Source organism: Bufo gargarizans, chromosome 2, assembly GCF_014858855.1.
Source record: "Bufo gargarizans isolate SCDJY-AF-19 chromosome 2, ASM1485885v1, whole genome shotgun sequence".
Taxonomy (NCBI): domain Eukaryota; kingdom Metazoa; phylum Chordata; class Amphibia; order Anura; family Bufonidae; genus Bufo; species Bufo gargarizans.
Window position 1 is genome coordinate 197,893,415 of NC_058081.1, and position 20,983 is coordinate 197,914,397.

Genomic DNA, 20,983 nt, shown 5'->3' on the forward strand with positions numbered 1-20,983 from the left:
CAAACGGAGCATGCCGCTACATATGCGGCGATGTCGGAACGTAGAGAAGGCCACCAGAACAGACGTGAAACAGCCCAGGACAGCTGATTCTTTCCAGGATGCCCCGCGGCCTTGGAGTTATGGTAGGTTCGCAACAACCGAGTGCGCAACTCCTCAGGCACAAAACATCTGCCGTTGGGTCTCCCAGAGGGAGCACCAGATTGAGCCGCCAAAATCTGCTCACCCAGGGGAGAGGTCAGGCTGGTGCGAATAGCGGCCAGGATCTGATTCGGAGGTATGACCGAAGTCGGAATCGACTCCTCCCCGGACAGCTCGGAGTACTGCCGTGATAAGGCATCCGCTCTGATGTTCTTGGAACCGGGTAGGTAGGAGACCACGTAATTAAAACGTGACAAGAACAGAGCCCATCTGGCCTGACGTGGTGTCAATCTCTTGGCCTCAGAGAGGTAGGTCAGATTCTTGTGGTCCGTCAGGATGAGCACCGGAACCACCGAGCCCTCGAGCAAGTGCCTCCATTCTTTAAGGGCCTGCACAATGGCCAATAACTCCCTGTCACCAATCTGATAGTTGCACTCCGCAGAAGACAGTTTCCGGGAGTAAAACCCACAAGGAAGCAGAGGACCCTCTGGTGTTCTACGCTGAGACAGAAGGGCGCCTACTCCCGTCTCAGATGCGTCCACCTCGAGGACAAAAGGCAACCCAGGGTTGGGATGCGACAGAATCGGAGCCGACACAAAGGCGGATTTTAGAGCCTCAAAAGCTCGGATGGCCTCGAGCGGCCAGACCTGGGGATTACTGCCCTTCCTGGTCAGATCCGTGAGAGGCTTGGCTAGCATGGAAAAGTCCCTGATGAACTTCCGATAATAATTGGCGAAGCCCAAAAAGCGCTGCAGGGCACGAAGACCACTGGGCTGGGGCCACTGTAAGACAGCCGAAACCTTCTCAGGATCCATGGAGAACCCCTCAGCGGAAATGATGTAACCTAAGAAGGTTACCTGGGATCGGTGAAATTCGCATTTCTCAAGCTTACCGAACAGCTTGTTCTCTCGTAACCGTTGCAACACTCGTCTGACATCCAGAATGTGGGCCTCCATGGATTCAGAATATACCAAGATGTCATCCAAATAGACCACCACACACTGCTGCAACAGGTCACGGAAAACATCGTTGATGAATTCCTGGAAGACTGCGGGCGCATTGCACAACCCAAAGGGCATAACCAAGGATTCATAATGACCGGTCCTGGTGTTAAACGCGGTCTTCCACTCATCGCCCGCCTTGATCCTTACCAGGTTATATGCCGCCCTCAGGTCGAGTTTGGTAAAGACCGTGGCCCCTTTGAGGCGATCGAACAGCTCGGAAATCAAGGGTATCGGGTAAGCGTTCTTGATCGTGATGCGATTGAGACCCCTGTAATCGATGCAAGGCCTCAACTCACCGCCCTTCTTTTTCACAAAGAAAAATCCAGCCCCTGCCGGGGACGAGGATTTGCGAATGTGTCCGCGTGAAAGCGCCTCCCTCACGTACTCCTCCATGGCCTCATTCTCCGCTACCGACAGTGGATAGACTTTGCCACGAGGAGGAACGGCACCAGATTGTAACTCTATGGCACAATCGTATGGGCGGTGCGGAGGTAGGGCAACCGCACGCACCTTATCGAATACATCCCGGTACTCCTCGTATTCAGGAGGCAACAGAGAGTCCGAGGAAGTACACAGCAACTTGACAGGCCCATGGATGCAACTAGCCCCACACTGCGGTGACCACGAGAGGATCTCGGCCGATCTCCAATCGAAAGTCGGATTATGCTTCTGGAGCCAGGGGTACCCCAAGACCACCGAGTAGTGTGGAGACGAAATAACCTGGAGACAGACCGACTCTCTGTGAACGGCACCAATGGCCATCCCCACTGGAAGGGTCTCCTGAGTCACGTGTGGCGGCAGAAGGGGTCTGCCGTCTATCGCCTCAAGAGCCAGTGGGGAACCTCGAGGCTGCAGAGGAATGGAATTGGCGGCAGCGAACACACTATCAATGAACAAACCACCAGCACCAGAGTCCACCAACGTCTGGGTCGTCACCGAGCCCCCGACCCAGGAGAGGACAACAGTAATCAGTGGTTTGTCAACACGGGAAACCGGGGACGAGGAGACTCCACCCAAGATCTGCCCCCGACAGGATCTCAGGTGCGAGCGTTTCCCGGACGGTTCGGGCATGCCAACCGAAAATGCCCACCGAGACCACAGTACATGCATCGGCCCTCGCGTCTCCGGAGTGCCCTCTCCCCCTCGGACAGGCGAGCAAACCCCAGCTGCATGGGTTCACCCCCAGACAAGTCATCCCCAGGAGGCGTGGGAGGAGAGGGAGGCACGGGTGGGACAGCAAACGTAGGCGCCAATCTGTTAGAAGACCTCCGCAGGCTCTCCTTAAAGGAAGGTCTCTCCCTGAGTCTGGTGTCAATCAAAATCAGGAAAGAAATAAGAGACTCGAGCTCCACTGGTAGGTCCTTAGCTGCAACCTCATCCTTCAAGGCATCCGAGAGACCATGAGAGAAAGCAGCGACCAGAGCCTCATTATTCCAGCCCACCTCTGCTGCCAGGGTACGAAACTCAATGGCGTATTCAGCTACGGATCGTGAACCCTGTCTGATGGACATAAGGAGCTTCGCAGCAGAGGCAGCACGAGCCGGCACATCGAATACCTTCCGAAGAGAAGCAACAAAACCGGAAAACTCGGCAACCACCGGATTGTTGTTCTCCCATAAAGGGCTGGCCCAGGCCAAGGCCTTGTCCGAGAGCAGCGAGATCAAGAAGCCCACCTTTGATCTCTCAGTAGGAAAGGCATGTGGCAGCAACTCGAAATAAATGCCCACCTGGTTAAGGAAACCTCGGCACTGAGTTGGCTCTCCCCCAAAGCGCTGTGGAAGGGGGGCAGAACCGGTCATACCCCGAAACACCGCAGGCGCAGCAACAGGTGTCGGGGTAGACTCTGGCGCAACAACCGGAGCGGCAGTAGGAGCGGGCCCAGGAGCGACAACCGACCCATCGGCAACGGAAGCTAAATGAGCCGTGCGTTCAAGCAGGGTTTGCAATGCCACAGCGAACCGACCCAACAGGTGATCCTGCTGATCAAGTCTGGCAACCAGCATAGGTAGCGAGGATGGCCCTGTACCGTCAGAATTCATGGCTTGGTCCTAATGTCATGGAACCATGAACCAGACGTACAACAAGAGATAAGTGGAAATAAGAAGGCTTTATTGAACATCAAGCTGTAAGGCAAAAGTCCAAACGGATGGCTACACCGAAGCAGGGTCTTGCGAGGCCAGAGGTCAGGAACCAGAAGGGTAGTCAGACGAAGCCTGGATCAGGAACCAGCAGGGTAGTCAGACGAAGCCTGGATCAGGAACCAGCAGGGTAGTCAGACGAAGCCTGGATCAGGAACCAGCAGGGTAGTCAGACGAGGCCTGGATCAGGAACCAGCAGGGTAGTCAGACGAAGCCAGGATCAGGAACCAGATGCAGCAGCAGTCTTAGAAGCATGTGAACACAGGAGGACCAAGCAAGGAACTGAAGCCACAGACCTCCTATATATATGAGCTAGGCATCCAGCTCCTCCCAGTGGGAAGGAGAAGCCGCAGGGTGGGAGGCTACAAGAAACCCAGAAACCAAGATGGCCGCCAGCACATGTCAAACGAAGGAGAACAGCAAGAAGGTAAGACCATGACATCATCATGACCTAGAGTTGCAATTACATGTTATTTCCCGCTCCTCCGTCTTTCTCAGATGTCTTGAAACTGAAACACTGACGCTGTTTGTGGTTACCTGTTATATTGGATTGAAATAAAATTCACTGCTTATTGAGCATTCTGCACTGACTATGAGTATATTATCTAATGTGCAGTGGATTACATTCTACCATATAAGTGTGTCTGAGACCCTTTCCATGTAGCATCAAGATTTGACAGCAGTGTGTGCTCACCTACAGTGCTATCCTAAGTATAAGCCATTAATCAGCCATCAGCTGACTGAAGTGGCCACTGAATAATTTTACATTTTTCATAATTCTGTGAAAACCCTCTTTAACTGGTTTTCTAAGACTACAATATTTATGAGCTATTCTTAAGATAGGTCTTCAATCAATGTCAGACTGAGATGCCTATGGCCCACCAGTAAAATATTATCTGTTCGCACATGGTTAATTATGGAGATCTTATCACGACCGGCGTGCCTATCACATACGTGACACAAAGGGAGGGAAAAGGGAAGGCTCTGTCCAAGGGAGAGGGAAAGGTGGTGACCCCTATCTCACCTTGAGGCCGGCACCTGACTGCCCTGACGTCCCTAGACGGGTTCCTCACCCGTACGCTGATCGCGTGCTTAAAACCCTGGCTTTCCCTAAGATGAGCCCTAGATAGTGAATAGGGCGGTGGGAATACTAGTCCGCACCACTAACTCTAAAGGAAAACACCAAGGGGAGGACAGACAATACAGACAACATATAGTCCCAGGTGGGAGACAACAGAAGACAACAAAAAGCCCAACAGAGATCCGGAGGATAACACTCTGGAACAACAACCAGGATTCACAGCTCCAGTGGGTCAGTATAGAAGTCCAGGCAGGAAGCTCTATATCTGGCATCCAGAGAAGTGAAAGAGGAGAATATAAGGAGATTGGGAGTGACAGACAAGAAACAGCTGAGGAGGAGAAGCTACGGATCCCTGAGTGAGACAAAAAGGATAGTAAGGCAAACACAGAAAACTATCATTAAGAAATAGCGTGATCTTTAGACATAGAGCGCGCAGCCACCCGCTGCGACTTCCTGACCCCGGGTATAACGGAGTCAGACGTGGCTCTTGACACCCTCGTGACAGTACCCCCCTTTCTACGAGGGGCCTCCAGACACTCAGGACCAGGTCTCTCAGGATGAGAGGCATGGAAAGCCTAATGTAATGACCGGCAACACGCACAGGGAGGAAAACAGGGAAAGCCCTGCCCAAGGGAGAGGGAAAGGTGGTGACCCCTAACTCACCTTGCAGCTGGCACCTGCCTGCCCTGACGTCCCTAGACGGGTTCCTCACCCGTGCGGCGATCACGTGCCTAAACCCTGGCTTTCCCTGAAATGAGCCCTAGATAATGAACGGGCCGGTGGGATCGCTAGTCCTCACCACTGCACTAAGAGGGAAACACCAGGGAGAGGACAGACAAACACAGACAAACACAAACACCCAGGTGGACGGCAACAATCGTCCATAAAGGTCCAACAGGGATCCGGAGGGTAGCGTTCTAAGGCAACACTCAGAGAACGCAGCAACACAGCTCCAGTGGGTCAGAATAGATGTCCAGGCAGGAAGCTCTATATCTGGCAACCAGAGAAGTGTGAGAGGGGAATATAAGGAGGATTGGGAGTGCTGGACAAGGAACAGCTGAGAGAAGGAGCTACGGATCCCTGAGTGAGCCAAAAGGGTTTGTAAAGCAAACCCAGAAAGCTACAATAAGGAAACTTCCCTATCTGACATAGAGCGTGCAGCCAACCGCTGCGACCTCCTGACCCCGGGTACAACGGAGTCAGGCGTGGCTCTTGACACCCTCATGACAGTACCCCCCTCTCTACGAGGGGCCTCCGGACACTCAGGACCAGGTCTCTCAGGATGAGAGGCATGAAAAATCCGGACTAGCCTGTCGGCGTTTACCTCAGACGCAGGAACCCACATTCTTTCCTCGGGACCGTAACCTCTCCAGTGCACCAGATATTGGAGAGAGCGGCGGACCCGACGAGAATTAACAATTTTGGATATCTGAAATTCCAAACTACCATCCACGACAACAGGAGGGGGTGGCAGCGGTGACGGTTCTAGAGGTGGAACATATTTTTTGAGTAACGACTTATGAAAGACATTATGGATTTTAAAAGTCTGAGGTAACTCCAGGCGAAAAGCCACGGGGTTGATGATGGCTACAATCTTGTAAGGACCAATAAACCTAGGACCCAGTTTCCAAGAGGGAACCTTCAACTTGATATTCCTAGTAGACAACCACACATAGTCATTCACTCCTAGGTCCGGACCTGGCGACCGTCTCTTATCAGCCATGCATTTGTATTTACCTCCCATATTTTTCAAGTTAGCTTGCACCTTCTGCCATACTGATGAAAGAGATGACGAAAACCGTTCCTCTTCGGGAACCCCAGAAGACCCCCCCTCTTTGAAAGTACAGAATTGGGGATGAAAACCATATGCACCAAGAAAAGGTGACTTGCCAGTGGATTCCTGACGGCGATTATTTATGGCAAACTCAGCTAACGGTAAATATGACGACCACAACTCTTGGTTTTCAGACACAAAACATCTTAGATATGTCTCCAGGTTTTGGTTGGTACGCTCAGTCTGTCCATTCGACTGAGGATGGAAAGCTGAGGAAAAGGACAAGTGAACCCCCAAACGGGAACAAAAAGCTTTCCAAAATTTAGAAATAAACTGGGTTCCCCGATCCGAAACAACATCGGAGGGGACCCCGTGAAGCTTCACGATCTCACTGACGAATACCTGAGCAAGAGTTTTAGCATTAGGTAGTGCGGGTAACGCAATAAAGTGTGCCATTTTGCTAAACCTGTCCACTACTACCAAAATCACTGTTTTACCCGCAGACAAAGGTAAGTCAGTGATAAAATCCATAGACAGATGTGTCCATGGTCTATTGGGAATGACGAGTGGTAATAGAGACCCTGCAGGACGTGTATGTGAAACTTTTGCGCGCGCACAGGTAGAACAAGAGGACACAAAATCCATTACATCCTGACGCAACCTTGGCCACCAAAAACGACGAGACAATAGCTCTAAGGTTGCTTTACTACCCGGGTGCCCAGCAAGTGCTGAATTATGATGTTCCTTTAATAATTCGAGACGTAGGTTCAACGGTACAAACAATTTCTCTGAGGGGCAAGAGACCGGGGCGTCCCCCTGGGCCTCTAACACCTTCCCCTCCAAAGCAGAGTGTACCGCAGAGACAACCACTCCTCTTTGTAGAATGGGCACCGGATCACTCACATTACCCCCTCCAGGGAAACAACGAGATAGTGCATCAGCCTTGGTATTCTTTACCCCAGGACGATAGGTAATCACAAAGTTAAACCTGGTAAAAAATAGCGACCACCTAGCCTGTCTAGGGGTGAGACGCTTAGCTGATTCGAGGTACAGCAGATTTTTGTGGTCCGTAAACACAGTGACGGGGTGGACTGCCCCCTCTAAAAAGTGACGCCACTCCTCAAACGCAAGTTTAATAGCTAACAGTTCCCTATTGCCAATATCGTAGTTCTGTTCTGCTGCAGATAGTTTTTTAGAAAAGAAAGCACAAGGACGCCATTTGCCAGGAGACGGACCCTGAGACAGTACAGCCCCCACTCCCACCTCTGACGCATCGACTTCAACAATAAAAGGCTGAGAGACATCAGGTTGGACTAGTACAGGTGCTGAGGTAAACCTCTCTTTTAGAGAGGAAAAAGCAACTTTAGCGGCGTCAGACCATTTAGAAAAATCAGTCCCCTTCCTAGTCATGTCAGTAAGGGGTTTTACGATCACCGAATAATTTTTAATGAATTTCCTATAGAAATTAGCGAAGCCCAAGAACCGTTGTAGTGCTTTGAGGTTCTCAGGAAGATCCCAATCCAAAATTGCCTGGACCTTCCTAGGATCCATACGGAAACCTGACGCAGATAAATAATAACCTAGGAATTGTATCTCCTGAACGGCAAAAACACATTTTTCAATCTTAGCATATAATTCATTCGTCCGTAGGACCTGTAGTACTTGTCTGACATGCTCCTCATGTGTTTTCAGATCAGACGAATAAATTAAGATATCATCTAGGTATATTACCACAAACCTGCCGATTAGATGACTAAAAATGTCATTAACGAAATGTTGAAAGACGGCAGGCGCATTTGTCAGGCCGAAAGGCATAACTAGATTTTCATAATGCCCCTCAGGGGTGTTAAAAGCTGTTTTCCACTCATCCCCCTCTTTAATACGAATCAGATTGTAGGCCCCCCTAAGATCGAGTTTGGAGAACCACCTAGCACCCGCAATCTGGTTAAACAGGTCAGGAATGAGAGGAAGAGGGTATGGGTCTCGGATGGTTATCCGATTTAATTCACGAAAATCTAGGCAAGGACTCAGGCCCCCATCTTTCTTTTTAACAAAGAAAAACCCTGCAGCCACGGGTGAAGAAGAGGGTCTGATGTGTCCCTTAGCCAAACTCTCGGAGATATAATCTTTCATGGCTTGTCTCTCTGGACCCGAAAGATTATATAACCTGGTCTTGGGTAATTTTGCGCCGGGAATGAGGTTAACCGGGCAATCATAAGGACGATGAGGTGGTAACTTCTGACAACCCTTTTCAGAAAAAACGTCCTCAAAGTCCGAAACAAATGTAGGTAGGGTAGTTATGGAGGCGACTAAGCAATTGCTATTTAAGCAATTTTCTCTGCACGGCTCACTCCACTCCAATATCTCCCTGGCCTGCCAATCCACCACTGGATTGTGCGCTACCAACCAGGGAAGGCCCAGCACCACCGGAGTGGGAAGCCCCTCCAGAACATAACATGAAAGCATCTCGTTATGGTGGTCCCCTACCCGAAGGTGTAAATTATGAACGATGTGGGTGAGGTTTCTCTGAGACAGAGGAGCAGAATCTATAGCAAATATGGGAATAGGTCTCTGTAACGTACAGAGAGACAAACCCATAGTGCGGGCAAAATGGGCATCTATCAAATTTACCCCTGCTCCACTGTCTAGAAAGAAAGAAACAGTCTCTGTCTTATCACCAAAAACAATAACCGCTGGCAACACAAATTGCGATGTACGTATGGAGGAAACGTATACCCCCCGGCTGACATCCTCCACACAGCCTGGGGTTAGTAGTTTTCTGACGTTTTTTTTGTTTCTGAGGAAAGAAGGACAGACGTTAATGAAATGACCCCTCTCCCCACAAAAAAAACAACCCCCACGCCTACGGCGAACCTCAGGAGGACGGACCTGACGAGTAGTTCCTCCTAGCTGCATAGGCTCGTCTAAGTCCGTACAGACTAACTGCTGCTTGGGAGGGGTTACCAATGGCTCCGGTTTTTTCAACCTGTCCCTAAGGCGTCTATCTATACGGATAGAAAGGGACATAACTGCATCAAGGGAAAAGGGGGTCTCATACAATGCAAGCGCATCCTTAACCCTTTCGGATAACCCAGAGCAGAACTGACTCCTGAGAGCCGGGTCGTTCCATTGGGTATCCGTAGCCCACCTACGGAAGTCAGAGCAATACTCCTCTACCGGCCGCTCTCCTTGTAGGAGTCTCCGTAATTTTGATTCAGCCAGTGCTACTCGGTCAGGGTCGTCATATATGAGACCCAAGGCCCCGAAAAACTCATCCACTGACCGAAGAGCCTGGGAATCAGTAGGTAAAGAGAACGCCCAGGACTGCGGGTCCCCCTGCAGCAGGGAAATAACAACACCCACCCGCTGATCTTCATTACAAGAGGAGTAAGGGCGCAGTTTAAAGTATAGTTTACAGGCCTCACGGAACGTCAAAAACTTGTCCCTTCCCCCAGAAAATCTGTCAGGGAGAGGGACCTTGGGTTCCGCAACAACCTGGTTACCAGTAGCAACCGCTGGGCTTGCGGTCTGTTGTAATTGCTGCTGTTGCTGGAGGACCGACGCCTTCAATCCTGCCACCTCCAAAGACAGGCCATGAAATTGTTCGGACAGAGCAGCAATTTGATCCATACTGGATTCTAAGTAGGTAAAAAATTATTATTATTTTTTTTTTTTTTTTTTTTTACCTACACAAAAATAAGGGCCAGATATAATGTAATGACCGGCAACACGCACAGGGAGGAAAACAGGGAAAGCCCTGCCCAAGGGAGAGGGAAAGGTGGTGACCCCTAACTCACCTTGCAGCTGGCACCTGCCTGCCCTGACGTCCCTAGACGGGTTCCTCACCCGTGCGGCGATCACGTGCCTAAACCCTGGCTTTCCCTGAAATGAGCCCTAGATAATGAACGGGCCGGTGGGATCGCTAGTCCTCACCACTGCACTAAGAGGGAAACACCAGGGAGAGGACAGACAAACACAGACAAACACAAACACCCAGGTGGACGGCAACAATCGTCCATAAAGGTCCAACAGGGATCCGGAGGGTAGCGTTCTAAGGCAACACTCAGAGAACGCAGCAACACAGCTCCAGTGGGTCAGAATAGATGTCCAGGCAGGAAGCTCTATATCTGGCAACCAGAGAAGTGTGAGAGGGGAATATAAGGAGGATTGGGAGTGCTGGACAAGGAACAGCTGAGAGAAGGAGCTACGGATCCCTGAGTGAGCCAAAAGGGTTTGTAAAGCAAACCCAGAAAGCTACAATAAGGAAACTTCCCTATCTGACATAGAGCGTGCAGCCAACCGCTGCGACCTCCTGACCCCGGGTACAACGGAGTCAGGCGTGGCTCTTGACACCCTCGTGACACCTAAACTAACTAACCTGTTGGCGTTTACCTCTGACGCTGGAACCCACATTCTTTCCTCGGGGCCGTAACCCCTCCAATGCACCAGATACTGAAGAGAGCGGCGGACCAGACGAGAATCAACAATTTGGGATATTTGAAACTCCAGATTACCATCCACAATAACAGGAGGGGGTGGCAGTGGTGATGGTTCTAGAGGTGGAACATACTTCTTGAGTAACGACTTATGGATCTTAAAAGTCTGAGGTAGTTCCAGGCGAAAAGCCCCGGGGTTAATGACGGCTACTATTTTGTAAGGACCAATGAACCTAGAACCCAGTTTCCAAGAGGGAACCTTTAATTTAATATTCCTAGTAGATAACCACACATAGTCATTCACTCCCAGGTCCGGACCTGGCGACCGTTTCTTATCAGCCATGCATTTATATTTACCTCCCATATTTTTCAAGTTAGCTTGCACCTTCTGCCATACAGATGAAAGAGATGAATAAAACTGTTCCTCTTTGGGAACCCCAGAAGACCCCCCCCCCCCCCTTCCTCTTTGAAAGTACAGAATTGGGGATGAAAACCATATGCACCAAGAAATGGTGACTTGCCAGTGGATTCCTGACGGCGATTATTTATGGCAAACTCGCCTAACAGTAAATATGATGACCACAACTCTTGATTTTCAGACACAAAACACCTTAGATATGTTTCAAGGTTTTGGTTGGTACGCTCAGTCTGTCCATTCGACTGAGGATGGAAAGCTGAGGAAAAAGATAAGTGTACCCCCAAACGGGAACAAAAAGCTTTCCAAAACTTAGAAATAAATTGGGTTCCTCGATCCGAAACCACATCGGAAGGGACCCCGTGAAGCTTCACGATTTCACTGATGAACACCTGAGCAAGAGTCTTAGCATTAGGAAGTGCGGGTAACGCAATGAAGTGTACCATTTTGCTAAACCTGTCTACTACAACCAAGATAACTGTTTTACCTGCAGACAAAGGTAAGTCAGTGATGAAATCCATTGACAGATGTGTCCATGGCCTATTGGGAATGACAAGTGGCAATAAAGACCCTGCAGGACGTGTATGAGAGACTTTCGCGCGCGCACAAGTAGAACAAGAAGACACAAAATCCATTACATCCTTACGCAACCTTAGCCACCAAAAAACGACGAGATAATAGCTCCAAGGTTGCTTTACTACCCAGGTGCCCAGCAAGTGCCGAATTATGATGTTCCTTTAATAATTCGAGACGCAGGTTTAACGGTACAAACAATTTCTCTGAGGGGCAAGAGACCGGGGCGTCCCCCTGGGCCTCTAACACCTTCCCCTCCAGAACAGAGTGTACAGCAGAGACAACCACTCCTCTTTGTAAAATGGGTACCGGATCACTAACATTACCCCCTCCAGGGAAACTACGAGATAATGCGTCTGCCTTGGTATTTTTTGCCCCAGGACGATAGGTGATGACAAAGTTAAACCTGGTAAAAAAATAGCGACCACCTAGCTTGTCTAGGGGTGAGACGCTTAGCCGATTCGAGGTACAGAAGGTTTTTGTGATCCGTAATCACCGTGACGGGGTGGATTGCTCCCTCTAAGAAGTGACGCCATTCTTCAAACGCTAGTTTAATCGCTAATAGTTCCCTATTTCCAATATCATAGTTTTTCTCAGCTGTAGATAATTTTTGGGAAAAGAAAGCGCAAGGACGCCATTTGCCAGGAGACGGACCCTGAGACAGTACAGCCCCACTCCCACCTCTGACACATCAACTTCAACAATAAAAGGCTGGGAGACATCGGGTTGAATGAGAACAGGTGCCGAAGTAAATCTCTCTTTTAGAGAGGAAAATGCAATTTTAGCGGCGTCAGACCATTTAGAAAAATCAGTCCCCTTCCTAGTCATGTCAGTAAGGGGTTTGACGATCACTGAATAATTTTTTATGAACTTTCTATAGAAATTTGCGAAACCCAAAAACCGTTGTAGAGCTTTAAGGTTCTCAGGAAGATCCCAATCTAAAATTGCCTGGACCTTCCTAGGATCCATATGGAAACCTGAAGCAGATAATAGATATCCTAGGAACTGTATTTCCTGAACGGCGAAGACACACTTTTCAATTTTCGCATATAATTTATTCGTTCGTAGGACCTGCAGTACCTGTCTGACATGTACTTTATGTGTTTTCAGATTAGACGAATAAATTAAGCTATCATCTAGGTATATCACCACAAACCTGCCGATAAGATGACTAAAAATATCATTAACGAAATGTTGGAAGACAGCAGGAGCATTGGTCAGACCGAAAGGCATGACTAAATTTTCATAATGCCCCTCAGGGGTGTTAAAAGCTGTCTTCCACTCATCCCCTTCCTTGATACGAATCAGATTGTAGGCCCCCCTAAGATCAAGTTTGGAGAACCACTTCGCACCCGCAATCTGATTAAAAAGGTCAGGAATGAGAGGAAGAGGGTATGGGTCTCGGATGGTTATCCGGTTTAGCTCGCGGAAATCTAGGCAAGGACGCAGGCCCCCCATCTTTCTTTTTAACAAAGAAAAACCGTGCAGCCACGGGTGAAGAAGAGGGTCTGATGTGTCCCTTAGCCAGACTCTCGGAGATATACTCTTTCATGGCTTGTCTCTCGGGACCCGAAAGATTATATAACCTGGTCTTGGGTAATTTTGCACCGGGAATCAGGTTAACCGGGCAATCATAAGGACGGTGAGGTGGTAACTTCTGACAACCCTTTTCAGAAAAAACTTCCTCAAAGTCCGAAATAAATAAATTGCTATTCAAGCAATTTTCTCTGCAATGCTCACTCCACTCCAATATCTCCCTGGCCTGCCAATCCACCACAGGATTGTGCGCTACCAACCAGGGAAGACCCAATACCACAGGAGAGGGAAGGCCCTCCAGAACGTAACATTAAAGACACTCATTATGGTGGTCCCCTACCCGAAGGTGTAAGTTATGGACAATGTGAGTGAGGTTTCTCTGAGACAGAGGAGCAGAATCAATAGCGAATATGGGAATAGGTCTCTGCAGCGTACAGAGAGACAAACCCATAGTGCGGGCAAAATGGGCATCAATCAAATTTACCCCTGCTCCACTGTCTAAAAAGAAAGAAATAGTCTCTGTCTTAACACCAAAAACAATAACCGCTGGCAACACAAATTGAGATGTTCGTATGGAGGAAACGTATACCCCCCGGCTGACATCCTCCGCACAGCCTGGGGTTAGTGGTTCCGACGGTCTTTTGTTTTTGAGAAAGGAAGGCCAGGCATTAATGAAATGACCCCTTTCCCCACAGAAAAAACAAGTCCCGCGCCTACGGCGAGCCTCAGGAGGATGGACCTGACGAGTAGTTCCTCCTAGCTGCATTGGCTCGTCTAGGTCAGTACAGACTAACTGCTGCTTGGGAGAGGCTACCAATTGCTCAGGAATTTTCAACCTCTCCCTAAGACGTCTATCTATTCTGATAGAGAGGGACATAACCGCATCAAGGGAAAAGGGGGTCTCATACAGCGCCAGCGCATCCTTAACCCTTTCGGATAACCCAGAGCAGAACTAACTCCTGAGAGCCGGGTCGTTCCACTGAGTATCCGTAGCCCACCTACGGAACTCTGAGCAAAATTCCTCTGCTGGACGATCTCCCTGTAGGAGTCTCCGTAACTTCGACTCAGCCAAGGCGACTCGGTCAGGGTCATCATATATGAGACCCAAGGCCCCAAAAAATTCATCCACTGACCGGAGAGCCTGGGAACCAGGGGGTAAAGAGAACACCCAGGATTGCGGGTCCCCCTGAAGCAAGGAAATAACAATCCCACCTGCTGTTCTTCATTACCAGAGGAGTAAGGGTGCAGCTTAAAATATCATTTACAGGCCTCACGGAACGTCACAAACTTGTCCCTTCCCCCAGAAAATCTGTCAGGAAGAACAACCTTGGGTTCTGCAATAACCTGGTTACCCATAGCAACCGCTGGGCTTGCGGTTTGCTGCATTTGCTGCTGTTGCTGGAGGACCGACGCCTTCAATCCTGCCACCTCCAAAGACAGGCCTTGAAGTTGTTTTGCCAAAGCAGCAATAGGATCCATACTGGATTCTAAATATAGAGAGAAAAAAAAAAAAAAGATTTTTTTTTTCTCTTCCCAAAAAATAAGGGCCAGATATAATATCACGACCGGCGTGCCTATCACATACGTGACACAAAGGGAGGGAAAAGGGAAGGCTCTGTCCAAGGGAGAGGGAAAGGTGGTGACCTCTATCTCACCTTGAGGCTGGCACCTGACTGCCCTGACGTCCCTAGACGGGTTCCTCACCCGTACGCCGATCGCGTGCCTAAAACCCTGGCTTTCCCTAAGATGAGCCCTAGATAGTGAATAGGGCGGTGGGAACACTAGTCCGCACCACTAACTCTAAAGGAAAACACCAAGGGGAGGACAGACAATACAGACAACATATAATCCCAGGTGGGCGACAACAGAAGACAACAAAAAGCCCAACAGGGATCCGGAGGGTCCAGGCAGGAAGCTCTATATCTGGCATCCAGAGAAGTGAGAGAGGAGAATATAAGGAGATTGGGAGTGACAGACAAGAAACAGCTGAGGAGGAGAAGCTACGGATCCCTGAGTGAGACAAAAAGGATAGTAAGGCAAACACAGAAAACTATCATTAAGAAACAGCGTGATCTTTAGACATAGAGCGCGCAGCCACCCGCTGCGACTTCCTGACCCCGGGTATAACGGAGTCAGACGTGGCTCTTGACACCCTCGTGACAGATCTCTGAATCTATGTAGTTTATTAAATAATTACCCTTTTTTTTTTATATGAACATGGTTTGGTTGAGATGCTGTACTTTGCCAGGGGGTGAGGACTAGGGCTCCACTTTCCTCAGAGGCCCACCGGTGGATTCCCCTGTGGGCCAGTCCGAGCCTGCCTTCAATATTAGATTGGTGGGGTACTGACTCTGCACTATCACCAGTCTGAAGGTTGAAACCCCTACCAATATGTTATTGATGGCCTTGTAGCCCCAGTAAGCTCCTTTAAATGGGGGTTGTCCAGCCAGGCAACAGAGTGGCGGAGGTGCTGGGGCTGCTCCAAGACCAGTGGCGGGCAGGTGAGACTGCTTTTTTATGTTTAGGGGCTCAGGTCCTGGTGATTAGGGTTGTTGGCTCCAATGCTGGACAACTCCTTTAGGGTCCATTCACACCTCTGTGAATGTGTCCGCTTCCGTTCCACAATTCTGCGGAACGGTGCGGTTCCATTCATTCTCTGTGGGGCCGGAATGGATGCGGCTGTCTGCATCCTCATTTCCAGAGCGCGCCCCCGATGTTCTGGTCTGCAGCCCTGGAAAAAAATAGAACATGTCCTATTATTGTCCGCAATACACTTCGGACCGTGTGAATGGACCCTTAGACTCTTTGTTATTAGCCAGCCAATAAGATCAACTGCTATTACTTTATCTTGCATATCTTCACCTCTAAACTCTAGAAATGTTTATGTATGGCATTTATGTATTAATTACATGATTCATTCTGTTTATATGATTTAATCTTATAAACTTTATGCTTTAAGTTTTGATCTCAGTCAGGCTAGGTTCTCATCTGTGGCGGAGGTTCTGGCAGGATCCTCCATCACGGATTCCGGTAAAAAATAAATAAAAAAGGATGATATACAGCAGTATTTTTTATGGCAGAATGCTGGTATTCATGCCAGAAACCCAATGTACCCCATTATAGTGAATGGGATCTATCAGGACTGGCAGTGTCTCAGATATGCCGGATCCAGCAGTTTCAGTTTTCTACACCTACAGTACAGACCCAAAGTTTGGACACACCTTCTCATTAAAAGAGTTTTCTTTATTTTCATGACTATGAAGGCATCAAAACTATGAATTAACACATGTGGAATTATATACATAACAAATAAGTGTGAAACAACTGAAAATATGTCATATTGTAGGTTCTTCAAAGTAGCCACCTTTTGCTTTGATTACTGCTTTGCACATTCTTGGCATTCTCTTGATGAGCTTCAAGAGGTAGTCACCTGAAATGGTCTTCCAACAGTCTTGAAGGAGTTCCCAGAGATGCTTAGCACTTGTTGGCCCTTTTGCCTTCACACTGCGGTCCAGCTCACCCCAAACCATCTCGATTGGGTTCAGGTCCGGTGACTGTGGAGGCCAGGTCATCTGGCGCAGCACCCCATCACTCTTCTTCATCGTCAAATAGCCCTTACTTTCAAAGTTTTCCCAATTTTTCGACTGACTGACTGACCTTCATTTCTTAAAGTAATGATGGCCACTCGTTTTTCTTTACTTAGCTGCTTTTTTCTTGCCATAATACATATTCTAACAGTCTATTCAGTAGGACTATCAGCTGTATATCCACCTGACTTCTCCTCAACGCAACTGATGGTCCCAACCCCATTTATAAAGCAAGAAATCCCACTTATTAAACCTGACAGGGCACACCTGTGAAGTGAAAACCATTTCAGGGGACTACCTCTTGAAGCTCATCAAGAGAATGCCAAGAGTGTGCAAAGCAGTAATCAAAGCAAAAGGTGGCTACTTTGAAGAACCTAGAATATGACATAATTTCAGTTGTTTCACACTTGTTTGTTAGGTATATAATTCCACATGTGCTAATTCATAGTTTTGATGCCTTCAGTGTGAATCTACAATTTTCATAGTCATGAAAATAAAGAGAACTCTTTGAATGAGAAGGTGTATCCAAAATTTTGGTCTGTACTGTATGCTGGAATCCTAAGTGCAGATTTTCATCTATACACTTCCTTGTTAACATGGTCCTGTACACTACAGAGTAAAAGGGCAAACAGCATTCAAGACTATAACACAGACAAAGAATGAAGAGACTATAAAGGTCAATGTTTCAATTCTTGGCCTTTCTGTCTAGAGAACTCTGTTGCTGTGTTCGCGTTTTTGCTCTTTTGTGTTTTGGCAGTGTGAGACAGACAATACCTTTCATGAAAAATCTTGGAACCTGAAAGGTTGAGATATGATCTTTTCAGTCCTGCCACTCGTCGCAGTTACTGTCCACTGCAGACATTAAGGGCTCATGCACACGGCCGTTGCCATTTTTGTGGTACACAAATTGCGGATCTGCAAAACACGGATACTGGCCATGTCTGTTCCGCATTTTACGGAACGTCCTGCCCTATATAGAACTGTCCTATCCTTGTCCGTAAAACGGCCAAGAAAAGGACATGTTCTATATTTTTGCGGAAAAGAGGAATGGACATACCGATTTTTTGCAGCCCCACTGAAGTGAATGGGTCCGCATCCAGTCCGCAAAAAATGCGGACAAAAAAATATGTTCATATTAATATGGCCCTAAAGGGAATGTGTCACCACGATCGATTCTGTGCGATTATCTGCTGTAATACATGAGTAGTACTGCAGATAAGGAGTCCTGATCACTAGTTTTTATCTTTCTACTGACCTCTGTTTCCCTGTTGTCAGCACTCAAAGTTGCGCTGAAATGCACAGCCCAGACTGCTGTGCCCTGCTAACATAGTGGTGAGGACTCCAGTCCGCTAACAACGTATTTTAGTGCCACTTTTAAACGCTGACAGCCAGGGAATGGGGGGAGAGTTGGAAAACAAAAAATGGTGATCTGTACTTCTTATCTGCAGTATTACTTATGAATTATAGACGATAACAGTCCCAGGATGGGATGACAGATTCCCTTAAGGGTCCATTCACTCGTCTGTGGAATAGGTCCGCATCCGTTCCGCAATATCCAGAACGGGTGGGGACCCATTCATTCTCAATGGGGCAGGAATGGATGCGGAGAGCACACTATGTGCTCTCCGCATCCGCATTTACGGAGCACGGCCACGATCTTACGGTCTGCAGCTCCAGTAAAGAATAGAACATGTCCTATTCTTGTCTGCAATTGCGGACAAGAATAGGCAGTTCTATGGGGGTGCCGGCCGGGTGTATTGCAGATCCGCAATAGACTACAGACGTGTGAATGGACCCTTAATGTTCAACTTCAGCTCTGTTGAGCATGGTGAGTTAATAAAAAAAACACATGGGTTGTAACACATGGGAATTCTGTCTAATGTATATGGCCAACTGTGAAAGCTCATTGTATAATCTGATACTGTTGAGTTCACTATACATGTATAAACAGTATGCCGTAAACTCCCCAGCGTGGTGGCAGAATTTTATCAGGATATCTTAAAGAGCTTTTAATTCAATTGGATCCACCTAGTGAAATCCAGTACTTCTAAATTCACAAGCCATTTCTGTGTGGTAACAAAAAATAAATAAAAATGGTAAAACAGTATACAGTACATGGAGGACATTATACAGCAGCAATGAGCAGTGTAGCTGTGAACCCAGCACTGAGGTGAGGCAGAACAAGTAGAGTCTTCAGTGGCATCTGTGTGTGTGCCTTTCTGCTTGTCTATCACTCTGCTTCTCCCTTCCCCTCTCCTTTTTTATAGATTTACTGTATAGGGGCAGCTGTAACCTAATTTCTCAGAAGCTGATAGTAAGTCTTCTCTTAAGGCTTTATTTTAGCAGTGAATTAAGGGTAAATGATTAATGCAGGAAGCAGAGGGAGTGGTTCATAAGTGGAAAAAGATTAGTTTCTTACATTCATTTGCCATGTAGATTTATGCAAAATACCTATTTACCTGCACCTATTCTGGTTATTTGAAATGCGTGTGTGCATGTGGGGGTGGTTATAGAATAGTGCACTAAAGAAAAACATAATGTACTGTTATCCTGATGAAGCAACTAGTACAAGAAAAGTCTCCAACTTTTGTTTCTATTGGTTCGACTATGTTAGCCTCCTCAGCTGGTCTATTTAGTAGAGTGCCACTGTATATATAGTCTTATTTTATTATGGACTATGTTTATTAGATTTATATGTATTGTTGTTTTTATTCTGTTAGGAATGTTTTAAGCATTCAATATGCTTTTATTATGGAATATGACATTTACAGTTACATTCATATCACCTTTGTATGGCCCAATGGCCCAATGCTGCAGAATTGTATATAAAGCAGGAGGTAGAAGTTCACCACCAGCAGATCTTAGTGTCTCAGGCAATCCTAGACCTCACAAACTGACATCACAAGTTCATAGTGCTTGCTCCCTTCCCTACTCAGTCTGCATTGTTCTCCTGCACGCCAACCCGAACAATGCAGGTCAGCACAGCAACATATCAGTGGGTTCAGGGTCAGCGCTATTGAAGGCAGTTTTCTCAGTCTACCATTCATTCAATACATCATTCAGCTCTGACACTCCATAGCTTGAATGTTCTGTGCTAAATGATGGAGGATGGTGGAAATCTTTTCCTTAGTTTTCCATTTTTTCCCCCAAAAAAATAATTATTTGTTTGATTCACAATTTGGAAATGTATCAGATACTTGCTTTGACATGCAACAATATTGGTTTTCGAACTGATTTTCAGTATTGATATTATTCTGATAGGGGGAGTATAAGCTGAGGGGTTGTCGGATTATAGGGCCTTTTACACGAGCCAATGAGTGGGAATGTTGTAGGAATGGACAGTCTTTTGCCCATCGGAACACCCCACCGATTGGTCTATAATCGAGCAACCACCCACCCATGAATTCTTGAGAATATTGTGTAGTATGTACTTCCTTGATCCTCAACCCATGGGGAATCAAATTCTTGTCCAGGTATGATGTCAGAGAAATGCGATCCCACCAAATCCATAATTCCTTTATCGTGAGAGTCTCCAACTGGTTCATTAAGCTTGACACTTCTTGCGATACCCGATTTCATGGAGGTACAATATCTGGATCAAATATGCTTTCAATTTTGCATTAAAGGGGTTGTCTTACTTCAGGAAATAGCATTTAGTATGTAGAGAAATATAACCCTTCAATTCCACATAATTTGGGACTTGAAGAACCGGCTTGTCACTTACAGTTACAGCTCCTACTCACGAGAATTAAAGGGATTCTTGTTGATGGCAACTGAATTTTTATTACATCACAATTATTTTATTTTTGATAATGAATTCGTTCTTCAGGTGAGAGGAGTTTCCATGCGGGGCACATTTATTCCCGTCTTTCGCCAACATCTACATGAATCTTAGGCCTCATGCACACGACCGTGCCGTTTTTTTGCGGTCCGCCCGGAACGGGCATCGGCAATATAAGTGCCTATTCTTGTCTGCAAATCGCGGACAAGAATAGGACATGTTATATTTTTTTTGCGGTGCCGCGGAACGGAGCCACGGATGCGGACAGCCCACAGAGTGATGTTCGCATCTTTTGCGGCTCCATTGAAATGAATGGGTCCGCATCCGAGCCGCCAAAACGGCGGCTCGCATAGGCGTGCGCACGGGGTGTGCCGGGTGTGCCTGGGCACACTCTAATAGGTTCGTCACCTCCATGCGCACTGCCCCCCAGCCTTTTTCCCTGTCTGTTTTGCTGGCTGCCGCCGCCCGCCGCACTGTCAATTCATTTACAATATCTGGCTGTGGGCGGCCGGCGGTGGCT